A 19,342-nucleotide genomic window follows, 5' to 3' on the forward strand; every position below is an offset into this window, starting at 1 on the left:
CGGTAAATCAGACGAGGAGGGCAACGAAGCCCCCCCGGAGCATCCCCACCCCGAACTCCGCTTCCCACCGCTCTCCACTGTTTGTACCCCACTCCCCTCCGCAGCATCCACGGGTGGGCCGGGGAAGGCAGGGACCCCAGTGGGTGCCCCCAGCTTTGCCCCCCCCCCCCCCCAGGGGTGGCCCTGAGCATCGGACCCACCCCAGCTCTGCAGGTGCCCGGGGTGGGGAGGGGGGAATGGGGGGTTTCAAAGGTCGCCGTTCTCCCCCCCCACCACCTTCCTTATCTCAGGGGCGGCGGCTGGGACCGCCCGGTGCGGTGGGACCGGAGAGGGTGGGCAGGAGGCGACCGGGGGGGGACACAAGCAGCCACCCCCCCCCTCCCCGGGCTGCAACCGGGGCTCGGGGGGGGCTCCAGGGACTCGGGGTGGGGAGGCTGCGGGGATTTAAACAGCTTTTTTTTAGCTTTAAATAGAAGCCGATAGGCAAATCCAGGGATTTCCTGGGATTTTCAGAGGGCTGAATTCACAGCTTTCCCCACGATACTTTGCCGGCTGTTAGGATTAGCCAGGTGATGCCGAATTGATTCGGTTTGGGGAAGAAATGCGTTGCTGCGAATCAATGGAACACCCGAACGTTACTTGCCAGAACGGTGGGAAAAAAAAAAAAAACCGCCCAGGATTAGTCGATGGGTGAGTGAATTGTTTGTTTACAAGAAGTGCCAGACTACATTAAATCCCACGCGTGAATACAACGGCGGGATTGTTGGTTTACGAGAAAGTCAGGGGCGGATGCTTTGTATTCTGCTTTGCAGAAACATAATTCCGTCCTTTTCCAAAGGGCAAAACACAGGGAGACCGACGTTTGCAGTCGTTTTTCCTCCCCTCGTTGCCAACCGAGGAAGGAGGATTGCGGGGGGGGGGGGGTCCTGTCCCCAACCCCACCGGCTTTGGGGGTGAAAAGGGGATTTCTGGGGCAGTTCAGGCCGTTTGCACTCAGAAACGGTTCCAAACCCCGCAGGTTTCAACTCACACCGGGGGGAGCTGGACCAGGAGCTCGGGCCGGGGTGGCAGAAGCAGCAATTTCTGTCGATGCAGAAATAACTGGTTTAGGACTGAAGGAATCACGTCTGAAAAGTTTAGCGAAGTTGCAGTTAAAGGAAAAGGTAGCTGTCCCTGTCTACACGTCTGAGAAATGAATCCAGCCACTGAAGCGGAGTCAGTGGAGGCACAGGAATTCACATCTCGAGCGGGATAAAAGTTTTAATATTCGCGGCTCTTAACGTCCCTCCTGATAAATTAGGACCGTAGCAGAGCAGCAAGGACCTTGCACGGCTCAGACCTCATGTCAACATGAGCATCGATGCCCCGAGCCTTTTTCACTCGTTTTCCCTAAAAAGTAAGGAAATTCCTTATATTTCCCCTTCGCTGCTGCTGTGCAGAATAACTCCTCAGGCGACTTGTGTTGCAAACCAGCCGGAACGATTGGCCGGATATCTCCATCGAAACTTTTTTTTTACCAAATCCTTTTTTTGACCGGCCCAGGGACCACCCCGAGGCCGTTCCCCCCCCGGATTCCTCTCCCTACACTTTGCTGGTTTTCCCGGTGTTCGGGACACAGAGCAAAGCACGGAGATTCCCACGGGGAGAAACCCACTGCCTTCCACTCCGGCCCATGGAGACAGAATAATTAAGACCCTCCAATTTTACTCAAGACCCGACATCCCTTTGAGAGCTCCCCTGAGAGATTTCTGTAACTGAAGTGCATTTATCAATATATTTTCTTAATAAGCATACGAATAAATACTAACATCAATCCTTAAATTAGTATTAATATTGACACAGTAATAACTATATTGATAAATATTATAATATTAACACATTATATTTATTATAATAATAACCAGTAACAAAATATCACCCTGGCTACCTTTTTATTTAATACCTGTACCCGCATATGAGTATATACAAAGGAGGGTGCAGAAAGATGCCGTCAGGGCAGCGCAAAAGCACCATGTTCCTAAAGTCACAAATACACGTTTTCTCTGTTGCAGTTCACGCAGCGGATCAGAAAGGTTTTTTTCTGTTCCTTCCCTTAGTTTATTAGTGGATGCCAAAACGCAAAAAAAACCCCCAAACCACAAATAAAAAAACCAACCCACCCCAAAATCCCAGCAACAGAGTACTGAGATAACACTGCAAAACCGAGAAATAATGATAAAATCGGTTATGATTTTTTTTTTCCACTTAGTCCCTGTGTTGCCCGAATTACCCCAATTCCCGAAGGGAGAGGAGGTTTTCCCTTTCCTCCCTCTCTGTAATATTCCAGCGTTACCTGTTTTTTTAGCTGTCTTGGGAAAACGGTTGGTTTTTCCACTCCCGTTTCGGTGCCACCGACTTTGAGGCTCTCGCTCCCTCTCCGGGCGCTCGACAACCCCCGCTGGGCTTTGGGGGGTGCACTCGCCCCCCAAAAACCGTCCCCCGGGAGGGAAGGTGTGCTGGGGGGGGGAAGGTGTCCGCAGCAGGGACAGATCTGCCGGTGCCCGCTAATAACCAACTCCTCTCCTCCCTCATGGGCTGACAAAAGGGATCGAGCTCCCACCCTCCAAGGTAACTGCTTTTTTTTTTTTTTTTTTACATTAATTATCCGGATTATTAAAAGTGAGCCAAAACTGAAGGTGCCCCCCAGGTGCCCCCAAAGGTGCCAATGTAGCCATTAATTTAAGGAGAGGTTTAGTCGTGAGCGACTCAGGCGGGACCACCTCCACAGCTGAATTGTGGATTATTTTGGTTTCATTTTCTTCTCTTTTTTCTTTTTCCTGGCAAATTTATCCTGTGGGATCCCAGGGTCCTTGAGATCCCGGGTGTGAACAGGGGACAGACCCTTGGGTCTGCTTGGAAAACTTCAAAACTTTCTCTCTTGAATGATTCGTGTCCTCATGAAAGGATAATGGAGATGCAATAATACATCTTTCAGCAACCATTCCCAACCTGATTTAAACCTTTCACATCTTAGTTTCCAGGCGATCTCTACGGCTTCTTGTCCTCCAGCAAGGAGAATGAATTTTCTTTCTTAATTATCAAACAATCAGGATGTAAAAAACTAAAGAGATTACAGCACTATCATAAATTAAAAAATAAAACACACGTGCATGGTGTTAGAGAAGTTATATGCAAACTAGACATTTTTTCTACCATTTATTTCTGTCTGCACCTAAGTTATTTTTCCTTGTTCCCAGTGGCAGGTACATTTCTCTTACCTAGAGACAGTTCTCCTTGTCTTAGTGCCAGGTGTTTATGCATTGTTTGGAGTTGTCTACAGATTATGATTTCACTCCAAAATTCCCCATTTTCAGAATTCTGACTTTTTTAGCTTGCACAGTATACTTAAAAGTCTAGATATTGAAACACCCAGCACCAAAATTTTCAAAGGAGCTGTAGGTTTGGTATACTCAGCTCCAGGCACACAGCCGTACACCTGAGCTGCTCCCCACCTCCCCGCAGTGATACCTCACAGCCTCCCTGGGGAATCAGTCTTGAGCATTTTGGTGGTCTCAGAGTATATTCTTCCTTCTCATTTTAGTCCAGTCCTTGCTGCTGATCAGTGCAGTTGGGGAATAACTCGGATTTCCAAAGCACAATATAGGGAAAAAAAGATTCACAATGCCAGGGTTATTCTCTGCCAGGCTAGAAAGTCCTTTAAAAAACGTTTTCAGTCATTTCCTTTGACAAACGTCCTTCCAACACTGTCCAGTTTCTTTCCAGCAAAAGAGGTAGACCATGTACATACACTTGCACACCCACACAGCAAGAGACTGTATGTGGCCAGTCATTCTCTTCCTGTTTCCAAGACAATCTAGACTTTTCAATACCTGTGCCCACCTCATTTCATATTCACCAGCAGGAGAAGCAGATCTGGGTTCTCCCTCCTTGCGTAGTGTGTACGCCACATCAGAACACTTCCAAAGCACCCGTCTGACAGATGGTTCACAATTAATGTTGCCTTTCCACTGTCATTATGTACAACTTCTCCTGCTGAGTAGTCACGTACCGCAAGACATCAGGCAGTGCTGGATCATTTTATGAATGCCAGGACCAATAAATGCTGCTTGCTGGTCCTCGGCAGTTGTGAGCAATGTTACCACCCGTGTGACTTAATGTAATCACATATTTCTGCGCCCAGGCCCCAACTGTTAAAAGCAGGGTGTGTGACATTGCCACCGGTGGCTTCATATTTTCCATTCATTACTGAACACGTGTCAGAAACACTATCGGTTGTTGCTTAAGAAAAGAGATTAAGAAGTAAATATTGTTTCCTCATGGCTGGCTTACTGTAATCATCTCTTCGCTTGAGCTCCCCTTTTTTTACTGCTTGTAGAGAAGATATTTTCCTCAGACCATAACGTCTGGTATCCTTCCTAAAGGTAGAGGGGTTTTATCTTGGATATTCTAAAAAAATCTGTATTGGCTCCCCCTGATCCCTACACTTCTCGGGTATAATGACCCAGGGATTTCAGACACGATGCCTCTCCTGGCTCCGCTGTGGGGAAGGGAATCTAGAATAGTTGCAGCAGAAAGGAGTCAGAGCACTCCACAAGCTACATCCCTCCCTGTCTCTGCTAGAATATAAATCTTCAGATATATGTTGTAATGAAAGAAACCATCCCATATGCACTGGAACTAATTAAATCCCAATCACATATTCCCAACAGAGAGCAGCACAGCTCCTCCACGCACACAAGCAGAGACTTGCACCTTCCTACACTGGCTGGTAGCTGGAATTACAGGCCCCTGAAAGATGCTGAGCAAATGTTTTGGCTCCTGACCTGTGTTAAGCCTCTGTTCTTCTGTTTTTGCTCCTGTTGTTACTTGTACTAAAGCTGGGGTGGGTATGGCGGGTATGTCTTCTGCTGCTACACTCACATTTCCATTTGTACGTGGGTGTATGTCCCAAGAGCCCTGCCCTAATCCTGCAGCAGGTTATCCACATGGCTTGTGCTGGACTGCAACAGCTTATGTTTATGATAGGACTGTATTAAAATTGAATTAACTGATGGTCATTTGTAGGATGGAGGAGGACTGATCGTCAGCAGCTTAGCCTTAGCAGGCCAGTCATCTAAGAAGGGGCTCTCTGAACTCAACCCAAAAGGACCAAAATCCCCCCACTGTACCATTTATTTCAGGGAAGCAGGAAAAATGGAAGATGAGGCTTGTTGTGCCACTAGCTCTTGAAATGAAGCTATCAGAGGATGAATATTATCTACACCAGCTGAAAAGCAATATGAAGGGAAACTGATGCAATTTTCACATGCAGATAAACCCTTTAATCTCATTTTGCATAATTGTATTGTTGCAAAGGGATTATGCACTATTGAAACTACAGATATCCTCTAGCCTAGATAATTTCTCTGAGCCTTTAGTTGACAGTATTGCTGTATATAATAATTATAGCTCATGATCATCTTCCTTTGCCCAGCTGTTATTGATATAACTCATCAGCCAGACGTTGTTCTAAAAACATACTACTAATAAATGCCACTGAAACCTGCGTGCATACAAAATATGATGGAGTGAAAAATAATAAACCCGCTACAGTGAATGATCAGAACAAAGCAATAGTCACATATAGTGAGACCTGAAAGCCTTCAAGGCAGAGATATTTACTGAAATTGCTTCCAAAATACACAATTCAAAGTGGGCAGAACAAAGGAGGTGGTTTATCTCAGCAAGGAGCCAATTTATACCTGAGAAGTCAAGGAGATGGTATTTGAGATTTGTACACAACGGCATGTCTTAGCTGTATTAGCTGTTTGCATCCCCTCTGGTCCTGAGCTCAAGTGGCACCGAAGGAGGGGTGAGAATGTCTCTGTGCTTTATAATAGATGAAGCTGCCAGTCTAGTCTTGCGAGGACTTTCCCCACATAAATACCCTTTTTCCTAGCTTTCCTGTGACTCCTCTTTCCTAGCTCCCATTTCACAGGAGTTAAAATGAAAAAAAAAAAAAAAAAAAAGGCAGCAGCTTCCTTCTTCTGCCAATTTGACTTTTAAGTGGGAAGCGCTGAAAAGTCAGCACCATCCTGCCTCCCCCCTGGGCTGAGCAGCAGGGAAGTGGCACATGTTACAAGTGCAGATATTGCAAAACATTTCCTCCTAGCCAAATGAAGTGAAGACAACTGAACCTGTACTTGCCCTTAGCTGAAGGGCAGTGTCAATACTTCATTTTCTTTTTGATTAACCCTCAGATTAAGTAATTTAAAGGGAAGGAAAGTGATTCTGCTGAGTGACACTAATTTCAGTCTGATTCATTTTACAGTGTTGTAAAAACAATTATGTGCCTGGCACCCTCCAGAACATTGAACGCTGTTCAATAACCATCAGATCTACTGAGATGAAACTGATACAGCTTGTTAGAGCATAAACTTATTGAAAATGTGCTTTGCAGCCAGACCAAGCGGACAGTGGCTTTTTTTTTTTTTTTTTTTTTTTTAATATGAGCTTGGCTGGTTTTCCTCAACTTAAGCAAAAAGGTGCAGTTGCTATAGTCACTTTTGATCAGATTTTTAAAGGAGTCTAATTCTCATTTGGGAACCTAATTGGATTAATCTGATTTTTCAGAAATATTAACTATCTGTGGAATTATGTGTTAGGGGCTTTCAAAGGACTAAACTTTTGTAACAACTTGGGACAGATTTTTAAGTATTTAGCAATTGTGTAGAAGCCAGAAATGGCCAGCTTCCATTTAAGCTGTTAAATAAAAAGTGCACATTCCCAGTGCAATTGTTCCCAAGGATATGCCATCCTGTCCTAACTCACTGGTCAGGGCCACACACAGCGCGCTGAAGAAGTTTCAAAAATCCAGTTCTTCTGAAACTAGCTGCTTTGATTTGGTGTTTCCTGACTACATTTACAAATCTGGCCATTTTAGTACCTGAACTGATACCACTATTAAACAAAAACCTGAAAGAATTAGTTCTGTATCCTTTTTCTTTTTCCACAGTGACACAAAACAATGAAGAACTATACAGCTCAGAAACTTCTTCTTGTAGACATAGATCCTCTTTTATTGAGATTCTGCTATTGAAATAGATGACTTTTAGAAAAATAATAGCTCAATGAAATTCACTTTTCCAGAATTAAAAGCTAAGAGGTGATGGATGGCCTGAATATATCCAACAGCACCATGAAGGTTCACTATCAACTCTGAGATGGTCAGATCAAGGCTGTAGAAATGAATGTTGTGGGACCTCACACTTTGTCCAAGACTCAGGAAGAGCTAAAGCCCCTAAGGGTTATGTTTGCTATTGGTTCCAAGTCTGTGCTATTAACGGCTGGAGCAGGAACCAAAACCAGACTGAGTCTATCAAAATGATCTTCTCCACATTGGAGAGAATGATATATGATGCTGTTCCTCACTCTGAGGGTCACAGAGAAAGTTCCAGAGAGATCCGGTGACACAGATAATCATCTCTGCCAACTAGCAACAAGCTCCGTGCCTCAGTTTCCCTATCCACAATACTGTTGTCATAACCATGTTTTCCCAATCCATTAGTGATGCTTTGTACAGACAGTGTTTCTAATATGCCATGCTTCATTTTTTCATGTATGTTTGGTTCCAGAACTGAAGGATGAAGGATAAAAGAGAGAGGTACTAATTACCTTGATTGCTGCCTCTCAACTTTTAGTTACGCTGAACATGTCCTTCTCCTTTATACTCAAATATTCTTCCAGTATTTAGAAGGTCTCTGGAAAAACTGAAATTTCTCCCTCCACCTGCAAGCAGATTTCCTTTCAACTCAGAAATCCCTCTACCTTCCACTGTGTAGGTACTCACATGGCAGTGAAACACTGCGCTGAGAATCTAGCTACTAGAAGAAGAGCAAGGAGGCAATTCGTGACCCCTTTCCAGGCTCACATGATCTTTCTCACAGTGACCTGACTAACTGCATGTTGTATATGTGGTAGTTTCCAGCGACGTACATTGTACTGTATTTTTACATAGGAACAGTCTTGGAGTGGGTAGCTTAATTTCTACCAAAAGGTCTATTAAAATACATGAAAAGATTAATGTTTTATTGATGTTCTGCATTGGAATTGTCTTCCTTAATGCAGACACATCTGTCTCACAAGGCTAAATAGCTTGTATCAGGAGCTGATTCAAAATCAGATTGATGGTATGCACTAAATTCATTCTTGGTGCAACATTGCTGAGGTCGGTGAAATGCAGAGCGTCAGCTCAGTCTATATTACAAAACTGGCTACTGTTAAAAAATGAGCTAAAAAAAGGTGAGGATGGGACACTGGTTACCTTTTAATTTTATTTCATGTTGCTATTCTGCTAGGGCAGAGGTTTTCATCTCTTGCTCAGTCAGCTGCTCATTCCCCACCTCCTCTCAATGACTGCCCACTCTGACCTAAAGGAATTGAACAGTGAACAAATGAACAGAAAACAATTGAACAGCGTCTGTAGCTACCTCTGCAGCAGATCTGGAAAGCGCTTTTGTTAAAAATCACAACAAAACCACAGCATTTTTCTAACATAATTCCACAGGCAAAGTTCAAAGTATGAGTGCTGAACACTTGAACTGGCATGATTAACAGCAGTAGGCTCCGTACCCAAGGATGAAGGTCAGGCAGAATGAGGCACTGGGTTGTATTGGTTCTGCTGCTGGTAGAGGAAACGTGAAGGATTAGCCTCAAATCCTTCTTTTATCAAGGCGGATGTTGTGAGTGCTTTGGATGGGGACAGTGCCTCCTTATCTAGAGTTTTGTTAATATGTAGTAAATAAATGTACATTTTCTGAAACTGAGCTTGAAAAATAAGTTGCCTTATCCAGTGAAGCAATTTGTCAGACATATGAGGTCTTTTTGCCTCTAATCAGATGAAAACTAGGCCAAGGGCGGGCATATCTGTGAGTAGCTGAGTGCTCTCTTAACAGGGTTAAGTGCAAAACGAATGACTCTCAATGGAGCAATATAAACAACGAGCCCTGCCAAACCCCCAGACTTACAAGATCACAGTTGGTGTTCCTCATTTCAGCCTCTTCCACCCTTTATTCTTCATGAGCCTGAGAAGTGAGACTCTGCCATACCACATTAATGTATTTATTTTTATGCTCTTTACAGTCTTATGAAGAGTCATAAATGTACAGGTCTGGTTTAAACATATCTTGACTTGCGAATAGAAAATTTTCGAGATGTGGTGCAAGCACTCAGCTGTTCAGCTGAAGTTCAGTACAGAGAACTTTTTTCCCTCACTAACTGTGTTCCACTAAGTAGATCAGACACCACACTGACATTCTTAGCAAACGATTTTTCATTGAGCAAAACAAGAGCTGGCAGCAATCAGATACCATCATAGCAAGCATATATACATCAAGTTCCAGTACAAGAGTTTCACATCAGGACACCCAGAAACTCCTGACATTTCTCTTTTAAAGGCAAATTTCACTAGTCATCTATTGATGGATGTTACATGCTAGCAAAGCTGTAAAAATGGAAGCAATTGCTAAAGCGTATATTTAAAAAAAAGAAACAACAAAGTGGTTCTGTCAGTTCCCAGTGAACAATATTGTCTACAGAAGAGACGATCTCCCTGATTTGGGGAGACAAAATTTTGGGAGTAGAGGTTTGCTCAAGCCCCATAAGGAAGGAAATACAATAATTAATGGTATGTCCATATTACAGGCTGAAACTTTAAACAGCCTAGCTCAGATTCGGGAAGTGGTATAGCTAAGGCATAGCTGCACTTGCATTGTCAGTTCTCGGTGAAATAAATTAAAGATAGCTCAGATATTGCTTCACAAGGGGGTTCCCAAATTAGCTTGCTCCTCCATGCTACAAACCTGCATGCAGGAAAGCGTTTCGTTATTTTGGTGGTACTTGCTTATCATCACCTATGTGCCATTGCTCATAAAGGCATCACAGTTTGAGACCAGCTACTCCATACTACCACTGTAAGACTGCAAAACAGATACATGCTTTGGAAGCAGACTGAAATCGTATAGTGAAAGAAAGCACACCCTTCCCCACCAGCTTGTGACACTTCTCCCACAGATTCTGTTAAACCCGTGCTGGGGACTACCGAACAGCTTGCAAAACAGTTCCTGAAAATCCTCTGCCTGGCAGTATATTTGTCCTGTGTTGTTTCCAGTAATGACATGATGGTCAAAGTGAAGGCAGCAGAAGCTGGCACCTTCCTTGTCAAGGTTTTCCCTTCTAAATATAACTTCTATCACATCAGTACATAATTTCTGAGACAGTTATCATACACTGAATATTGCTGATTAATCATCTAGCACAGAAAGCAAACTGGTTCCCCCCTTAGCAGTGTTCAATCCTTCATTCCTAAATCACTTTAAAACTAAAATTAGGAACCTTTTGATCTTTCAATGCTTTGCCTTAACATCTATAAATAGTAAATTAAGGATACAATGCTGAGTCAGAGGAAGAAAAATCACCCGCTGAGTAACTCACATCTCTCCTTACTACAGTGTGAAGTCAAACCTGGCAAGTGATGGGGCCTACTGAAATGCACTTTTTCACTGAATGCAGTTCACTCCTGGCTGGCTAGCACCCACTATTTGCGGAATACTTCTGAAAGGTGATAGTTCTTGGACAGATAGATATTACCACCTAGTTTCTCCTCCTCCCCTTCCTTTGTCCTCAAATTTATTTGTAGCTTCCACTGTTTGTAACTTAGGACACACTATGCTGTTCTTTGCGTCAAATAACTGGTATGCTGCTGCCACAAGGCATTTAATATTTTATAAGGAGATCTAGGTTTCAGAGGAGTGGAATTAGAAAACAGAAAAAACATTGTGAATATAGTCCTCTGAGTGTTTTTTACTCGCTAATCTGACTCTCTGATCTGTTGCAGGCTGATGACGACATACTGCATGATCTCTTGGGTCTGGACTGGAGTTGTAGCCATCCAGTGGCTCCAAATCTTACTTGATATTTGCTAAAACTCATACCCAGTCTGGAGCAACAGAGACAATATTGTTCAGCATATCTGAGCTCACAGATGGGCTAAAGAAATGGGTCTATACCACATCGCTGGTGTAATCTCAAGCACCCATACTTGCCTAGAGTTGAACTGTGTTTGTATTGTGTGACTCCAGAAAATGCTAAAGGAGAAATTGTGAATCCAGTCCATCCTTTGGCATTGAACTTTTTGCAGAAAGCAGAGCCTACAAAATGGGCTCTGTCTCTGGCCCTGCTGCCTTTATTACTAGGACTGATAAGATATGGTAACTGATGTGAAAACCCTTCCTAAAAGATCCCCCACCTACCTGCCTCAAACTGCGTATAAATGGATTTCCTATGCAATTTGATGGCTACCTAGAACACAGTATGTATGGTGTATTAGGAAGTTAAATTATCTCTTACAGGTGACAGAGATGTGTGGAGCCAGGCCAGGGGATGCACTGTGCTTGATCCCAGCATCTAAGGTCAGAGGAAACATAGGAAATCCGGAGTTTTGTTGCTGGTTTCAACAAGGATTTGTGAACAAGGTGCTTATGCTGGAAAAAAACACCTTCTTATCCAGCCTGTTCTTGGTAGAGTGATGCCAGCTGTTTTTTTTATATATATATATATTGCAAAGAGGGAAACAAATAAGTAACACGCTCAGTTTGAAATGATAGCCTCAGGTCAAACGCAGAGTTGATACCAATCTAGTATGTGCTGGGAGTAGAAGAGGAGGATCTGCCATTAACTCGCTGTGCTCTGAAAACCACAGTCTGCCCCTTCCATTACCGAGTACCTTCCACCGAGGGTAATGCATAACTCTGAAATACTTCTGTATGCAAAGACCTGGAGTGAAGCTGGCCACAAAGGTGAGGACTTCTGCAGGCAGGCAACGCTCCCCGCATGTGTCCGGGAGCACAATCCCCCTTTCCCCACTGATTCGGTGTAGTCTATCCCCCTCTGCCGGCCACCCACCAGCCAGCCGGCTCCGGGAATCTGTCAAGAGCCAAAACGATCCGAAACTGGTGGTAAGAAAGAGGCTGATGCTAGCAACCAACAGGCTGAAAAAGAGACCGGTTAATACATGATCATGTTGCAAGATCAAGGAAAGACTCTCATCAGGGTCCTCAAGCAATTGGAGCTTGGATTTGTGATTCAAGATAATATCAAACGGCGTATTTTGAAGTGAAAACTACCCTGGTGTAACTGGGGGAGCACATGTGATAGTTACGTTTCATAATAGCATATGCTGTTACCCATATTTTAATAATAACATCTGCTATATGCAGCCACATCTGGCTGGTATCGCAGCCATATTTCTGCATGCAGTTGTTAAAAGTGGACAGTTTCCTAGAAAGGGCAGGATATTGGAAACTTTGGTAACAAACACAAATGTAACTGAACTGGTGTATTTATACCCTAATATTGCAACAGCTCAATCTCTGTACTGCTTCTTTATATCATTATAACTGTATTCATGCCTAGAAACTTCTATTGCTCAAACTATTACTGAGTTAGAGCAATCCCATTTCCTAGTACAGGAAAGGATTTAGGAAGCAAAATGTAAAGAAGAAATGTATACTCCTGGATCACCTTATAAGAGTTATACCTTGCACAATCATAGCACTGCAGCTGATTTATTTACAAAGAAAGAACACAGAAGGAACATTGCAAAAGAAATGCTTGCAATAGGAAAAAAAAATTACGCCTAGGTAAACTAATATAAAGTGCCTATCACAGCTGACAAAGATAACAAATACAGTAAAGATGTAGAATTGTTATAGGATGATGATCTAAGATTACAAGCAAAGTTCAGAGGGTGGTAACATCTTATTAGACAAATCAGTGTACCTGGCAAAAGCAGGCAAGCATTTAATCTCAAGACAAAAATTGAAACAAATCCAATGGATGCTGTCAAGCTGAAGTGCAAACTCCCCTCTGTGGAGTATTCTTCCCAATTTTGGTGTTCAATTCTGTCACTCATCTGAGTTTCTTCGCTTGCTTTATTCAACAGCAAAACATACAGTGCATTGGGGAAACACAAAGAGATGTTTTGAAGACTTCTGTCAAGCATATGAAGATGTACAAGAAAAGGTAAACACTACCCCCTCTGGGAGTAGCTTAGAAATGTTCTCTCCTTTTTACCTCTTACTACCGGGGTCTTTTTCTCTTGCAGAATTAACTCTGTTCTTGTTAATGGAATAATTTGTCAGATGCATGCATACATTATCCTGTAAATGAATGAACAAGATGCAGGGTTAGAAAGGTATTAGCCTCCTCCCTTCTTCTCTACATGATCCTGGTCGCACTGCATAATGTACAAAGCATCTTAATTAAGCACAGAAGATTTAATGGCACTAAATATGATCAGCCCTATACTGATCCCATTACTCTAAAGAACCCAATAAATGAGGCTCAACAGTTTCAATTTCACTTCACTGCAATCTCATCAGCATTCCAATTCCATCACTTCTGAGAAATCAGCAGTTTCAATGGAAGATAACCTTCTTTCTCAGTCAGGCCCCATTCTACAACCACTTATTAGTAGAGCTAATTCTGTGTTGGAATGATCCAGAACTGCATACCAGAACCTTTTCCAGCCATCAGCTAAGCCACAACTTCTTTTCATAAAGAAGTAAAAACAAAATATCTTAGCATTTAGGACCTTTTTTTCTTCCAAGATTTCTTTTTCTTATAAATATTTTTTTTCCCCCCACAATAATGCTTCATGAAAAATAGTACCAGAATAATACAGAAAGTTAATTGGGTATGTATTTATAAAACTACTAACTGTGCCAAAACTTGCATGCAGCACTGATCGGGATAATATAACACATGCTGTATTCTATAACACATGCTGTATTCTACTACAGAATCTGCTCAAATATTTCATGCATAATTTTATTTATGGCACTCAGATACTACAAAGATGAATTACTAGTATTTATGAAGTGCTTAGAGATTCTCAAGAGAAACATGCTTTGGACAGTCAAACCATTATGATTTCTCTGTATCTCTGGTTGCTACATATTGAGCTGTCATTAACTTCTGCTAATAGGCTTGTTTACTTACCACGTTATTATGCAAAAGGTCAGAGGATGCTGAAGTAGCAAAATGTGTAAGGCCCTCATTACAGACAAATATTCTTGGAGAGTCACAGGATGTCACCAGCACATAAATCCTCAGATCAAACTTAAATCTACCAATAAAAGGCTGGGAAGGCGAACATGAAGCTGATTTCCTTCTAAACTTGCTTAAAACACATGAACAACATTGGTAACTTACTAATCGCTATAGCAAAGGTGACAAGCCTAGCTGTTGTCCCTACTGAACTCCTTTGCCAGATAATGCTTCTACCATAGTCTAGCCTGGTGCTGACCTGGGAAAGATACTGAAAATGTCTCTTACTGGAGCCTGTGACCCTAACACTGATCAAACTAGAGCTTGGGTCTGCACTACAGCAAGTGTTCACAGGATCTCCACTTAATTTAAAGTCGTAGCTGGTCTTTGTACAGCTCAGCGAGTGTTTGAAGGAATGAAACATTAACAGCAGAAAAGGAGCCTGTGGGTTAGTCCACCCTATCTCCTGCTCAAGAAGATCTGATTTCCTACTTTCTTTTCCTCCAAGCCAGAGGCTTCATGTGTCCTCCTTTCCACCTTTTATTATTTTTCCCAGACATTCACAGACTTTCATTCTTACCTTGGAAGATCCCCTAAAAAATAACAATGAGGTCAATGCAAAGTCAAACAAATTTAGCCCATAAAATAAAGTGTGTCCAAAGGTCAACAATAAACCAAAGTAAATTAAGGTTTTGCTCCTCAAATTATTGGAAGTCTAAACAACTAGAAGCTTACAGAAGTTTTTATATTAGACTTCATTAGAGACATGACTTAAAAGTGTCAATCAAAAACACTTTGGTGAGACATTTATTTGGAACAGGATGATAGGGCTTAATGGGACTCATGAAAAATTAGTATCTTTTAAGTGCTCATTCACTGATGAGGGATAAAGTTTTCCTTGTTCATCTATCCGGAATGCCCTGAATTCTTGTCAAGGTGATTCTCTCTCAAAATATTAGAAGTCATTTCTGAACAAGACTTTACAGAATAACATGCAAAGTAGACATTTTTCTTTTGACAGCAATGAATTCTTTTGACGGTGATGAATCTGAAGAAAATGACCAGTGAATGCTATTTATGGCTGACTGACCACATCAAGGCAAGGCTAAACCAGGTATTAAAACACCAGCTCAGTGACAAAGCAGCAATCTTGAAACATGGAATGGAGGGATTACCCTTGAGATGTAGAGCTGGTAGATCATATCCTGTCCAGGTTTTATGTCCTCCTCAGATTTGGTAATGAAGATGCCTCTGCCCTGACAGCCAGAGTCCAGTTTACAGATGTAAGTCTTGCGTTTCCTTGATCTGCTATTGGGCTACAAATGTCTTAACTATGAGGAGGGAAACGGAACAGAGGGACACTACAAAAGTTACGAAAGAATTGCATTAAAGCTGTTTTCTAAAGCAGATTTTCTAGGCCTAGGTTTTCAAACTATTGCAAGAACTTTGCAAAAGTGTAACTTTAGCTGTAACAGCAAACAGGACTGTAAGAATATTGTAAGATTAAAGAATCAGGACTACTTTCCTTCAGTCCTCTGCACTTAAAAAAATTTTAAGTGACAGTTGCTTACTTTTCCTGATTTCTTTTCCAGCACTAATTTCAGAGAAAACTATTTGCTTTCCTCTAGCCCAGCATATTAATCTTTGCCTAGTATTCAGGAGAGGCTTCTAATATGCTGGAAGGTAGCCCCTTCTGACATGCAAATAATAGAATTTAAGTCTGATAGCCAAAAAATAATTGTGCCAACAAGAAAGTCAGGCTTTAAGAAGGGCTTACTCTGCAGGAAGACACTGAGAAAGAAGTTGAATTCTTTTGGGAAGAGCTTTACCACCCTGCTCATGTTCCTAGCCAGCAAATACTTCCTACAGATCTCACTCCTTCCAGGGAAGTGGCTAATTTTCTGGGGAAAGAAGCCCGGGGCGGGGGGGGGCGGGGAAGGGAAGCCATGAACAAATATTTTGATCTTCACCTTTTTGACTGCAAAAAAACAATAAAGGGATCCTCATATGCATATAGCCTAACCAACTCACACTCATAAGCACGTGATTATTTTTCATATCCATTAACTGATCTGTTGAGACAGTATAATCTGTCCAGTGTGCTGTTCACTCCTTGTTCTCTCTTGCTCCCCAAAAGCCATACCCGCTAGCAGCTCCACGCGCTGCATCGCAGAGCAGAAGCAGTTTCAAGAGAATGAAGGTTTGTAATTTCAAACTCTCTGTTTGGACTCAGAGGGAGATGGAGAATCGCTGCTCAATTAGACCTTGGCAATCAATCAAGGTGGATTGCTTTTGCTCACTGTGGATGTATTATTTACAAACTGCCTGCTTTAGATGATAATCTGGGCAATTAGTCATAAATGAGTACCAAAGAAACCAACAATTTCTTACTGTTTCAAAAGCTTCATGCTAGCTAGCAATAACTGCTAGAACAAACAGTTCCATTGATATTTCCGACGAGTGGTGAAAAACAAAGATTCCTGGAATACAACTCTGAATAATGCTTTATTTGGATTGGGAACAGAGCCATTTACACTGCTTCTTCATGTTCTTCTCTCAAGGCACGAATCCAGAAAATACTGGCAAGAGCTCACAGACATATTAAGTTTTGACTTCTTGCCTAACTTCGGTCATTATGAGAGAAATATGTATAACAAACACAAGCTAGTACTTTAGAAAGATTAAACATTAGGGATAGTACATACTCGCAAAGAGCAAGTGTTAGAACAACAGGGGACACTGGGGCCAATAAAGAACTGCTCTAATGACTGGTAGCACATGTCTGAAGTCAACTGCATCAGTGGGGGAATTCTGAGACAGGCTGCCAAACTTTGTGCAAAACAAGACGCACGGACACTAAAGCTTTTGACTTCTAACAACTCAAGCGATATGTTGACGCCGTGACCCAGGCACAAATGTAAATTTACTAGTCCTTTAGGAACTGACTACACCACAATTATATTTTGGCTTCCCCATCCAAGAGACGACAGAAATGCTTTCCCAACGCTCCGTCCTCGTGCCAGCAGCAGCCTTTCCAACCCAAAAGACCCATCCAGGGCTACAGCCCAACTTTTGAGGCACTTTTTTTTGCCCTCCCCGCCAAGTTTCATCCCTGCACTTCTGACACGGGACTCGGCATCCATTCAACGCCAGCAGGAGACTCCCCAGGCGGGAACTACCTGCCAGGAGGGCCCTTACAGAGACCGCCATCCCCCGGAACCGTCCTCAAGCAGGCCCGGAGGCACCGCTGAGTTCGGAGCAAGGGCAATTCGCACCCCGCGGCACCGGGCCGCGCTCCCCGCCGCGCTCCCCCTCACACCACCCCCCTCCCCAGGCCTACACGGAGGCACCGACAGGGCCGAGACGGGCTGACAGGCGGCGCGACCACCGTCCCGTCCCGGGGAAGCGCTGAGGGACGAACACCGGGCCGAGGCCCGACGGCTGAGGGGAAGCAGCACCCCACCCCTTCCCGCCTCCTGATTGGGCAAACCCACCTGCCTAACACCCACCCACCCCTTCCTCCCCGCCCCGGTATTAACATATCGCCGCTCCATTGGGCCAAGCGGCCGGGAGGGGCTCTGATTGGATAAAAACAGCAAGGGGGAGGAGGTGTTGTTACGACAACAAGAGGACGCGCTGGCGTCACGGGCGTGCGCCGGAGTTGCCCATGCGCATTCCGGCGCTGCCCCGGCGCCAACGGCCTCCTAACGGCCGCTATCGGCCCCGCCTCCTTCAGGGGGGCGTGGCTTGGTTTGAACGGCCACAGCCAATCACAGCTGTGAGGATGGGGTTGATTTGAATATTCGCGAGGGGCGCCGAGGCTGCGCGGGGGGTTGTGGGAGGTGTTGTGTGAGGAGGGGATTTGCGAGGGAGGGTTTTCCTGACAGGATTTGTCCCCTTTCCTCACGGGCGGGGATCCTGTGGTACGAAACCTGTCCTCACCTCAGAGCACAGCTCCCCTTCTGCGGGCAGGCTTCGTGTGGGGGGCTGGCAGCAGAGGGCTCTGCCTTTGGGCCGTGGTGTGGGATTTTGGGGGGCTAGAGGGAGGGAGGCGAGTGGGTGCGAGGCCCCCAACAGCTTCAGGTGACGGAGCGTGTCGAAGTTCTTGACAGAGTTCAAATGTTGGTCCCCTAGCAGCAATGGCCATCCCATCAAGGATTGATTTGTGAGGCAACAAACCTTGTCATGAGACCCTGTGCGGGGTTAGGTGGGATTTCAGGGCTTGGTTTTAAACAGGCAAAAGTTTGCAGATCGGTCTGCACCAGGTCTGTCCGTGCTAACCTAACTTTGGGCTAATGGCAGCGCACAGAGCCTAGAGCAACCTTGTCTTAAATCTTTAAAATGGCACAAAAATCATCCTAAATAAATAATAATAAAACAAACTTAGCAGCTTTGGGAAACTGAAGTTAGGCTGAGGTCTGCTGGTGCTGCTGACACAATGGGTAGCACCATTTACATCCAGACTTTGCAACAGTTGTATGAATTCAGTTCCTGCTGCCATGGAAACAGACTGAGATGGCTAAAAATGGAGCAGGTTGTTCTAAGCTAATTGTTCGGCACACACAAAAAAGCTTGGATTCCCTTTTCTTTTTGTGATACTGACTCCTTTAAACTAACCTGCTCCATTTCCATGGCAGCCAGCAGCAGATTTACTAGAATTCATTTTAAATTTTACAAGCCTGATATGTGTCATAAGGTTAAGAGTTTTCCAACATTTTCTATAGAATTAAAGATCCAGAGAGCTCCTCAGATTTATTTGAGCAATCTGTAGCATACTCAAGTGATATATAGGTATATATAGCTTCTACATTAAAGCAGCATATTTTTCTCTTCTGCTGCTTGTAAACAGAAGGATTGGAGCCTTTACGGGGACTGAAGAAATTTTCATTCAGGATCCCACAGTGATGCATCTAGTCTATCTTTTGTCTCTTGTTGGGCCACATGTTTTAGGATAAAGTGTAAGAATCTCATGTTTAGGGGTTGTCTTATAAAAGTTCATGGAGAAATATGATTTAATGTCTCTTTCAAAGTTTACGTCTCTTCCAAAATATGTGTTAGGATTGTAACTCTGAGTATTCTTATAAGATTTCTTCCTTTAAGAGCAGAGGGGCTTTCTAGTAGGTAGCTTGCAAGAAAGTTTAAGCGTCCCCATTTTGCCTGATTTGTTAAAAAAGCCACCAGTGTAAAGCAACAATAACACCTCAAGGCACACTTTCTAGGTATAGTCCTGAAAGGACAGAATACAGGTCATTAAAAT

At 43.5% G+C, this 19,342-nt stretch overlaps 1 long non-coding RNA gene across 2 annotated transcripts; it reads right to left on the minus strand.

Moving 5' to 3' along the window:
- Window positions 1-12,580: 12,580 nt before the first annotated feature.
- Window positions 12,581-17,532, minus strand: LOC138685978 (uncharacterized). 2 transcript variants are annotated; one of them, XR_011325321.1, is made up of 3 exons: window positions 17,426-17,532; window positions 15,261-15,401; window positions 12,581-13,196 (listed from the first exon to the last, which is right to left on the minus strand). It is a non-coding gene; the product is annotated as an uncharacterized lncRNA (long non-coding RNA). The 2 variants fall into 2 exon arrangements; XR_011325322.1 differs by lacking the exon at window positions 17,426-17,532 and having other exon boundaries at window positions 12,581-12,966; window positions 13,111-13,196; window positions 15,261-15,696.
- Between the last annotated feature and the right edge of the window lie 1,810 nt (window positions 17,533-19,342).

Source organism: Haliaeetus albicilla, chromosome 7 (genome assembly GCF_947461875.1).
Source record: "Haliaeetus albicilla chromosome 7, bHalAlb1.1, whole genome shotgun sequence".
Lineage (NCBI taxonomy): Eukaryota > Metazoa > Chordata > Aves > Accipitriformes > Accipitridae > Haliaeetus > Haliaeetus albicilla.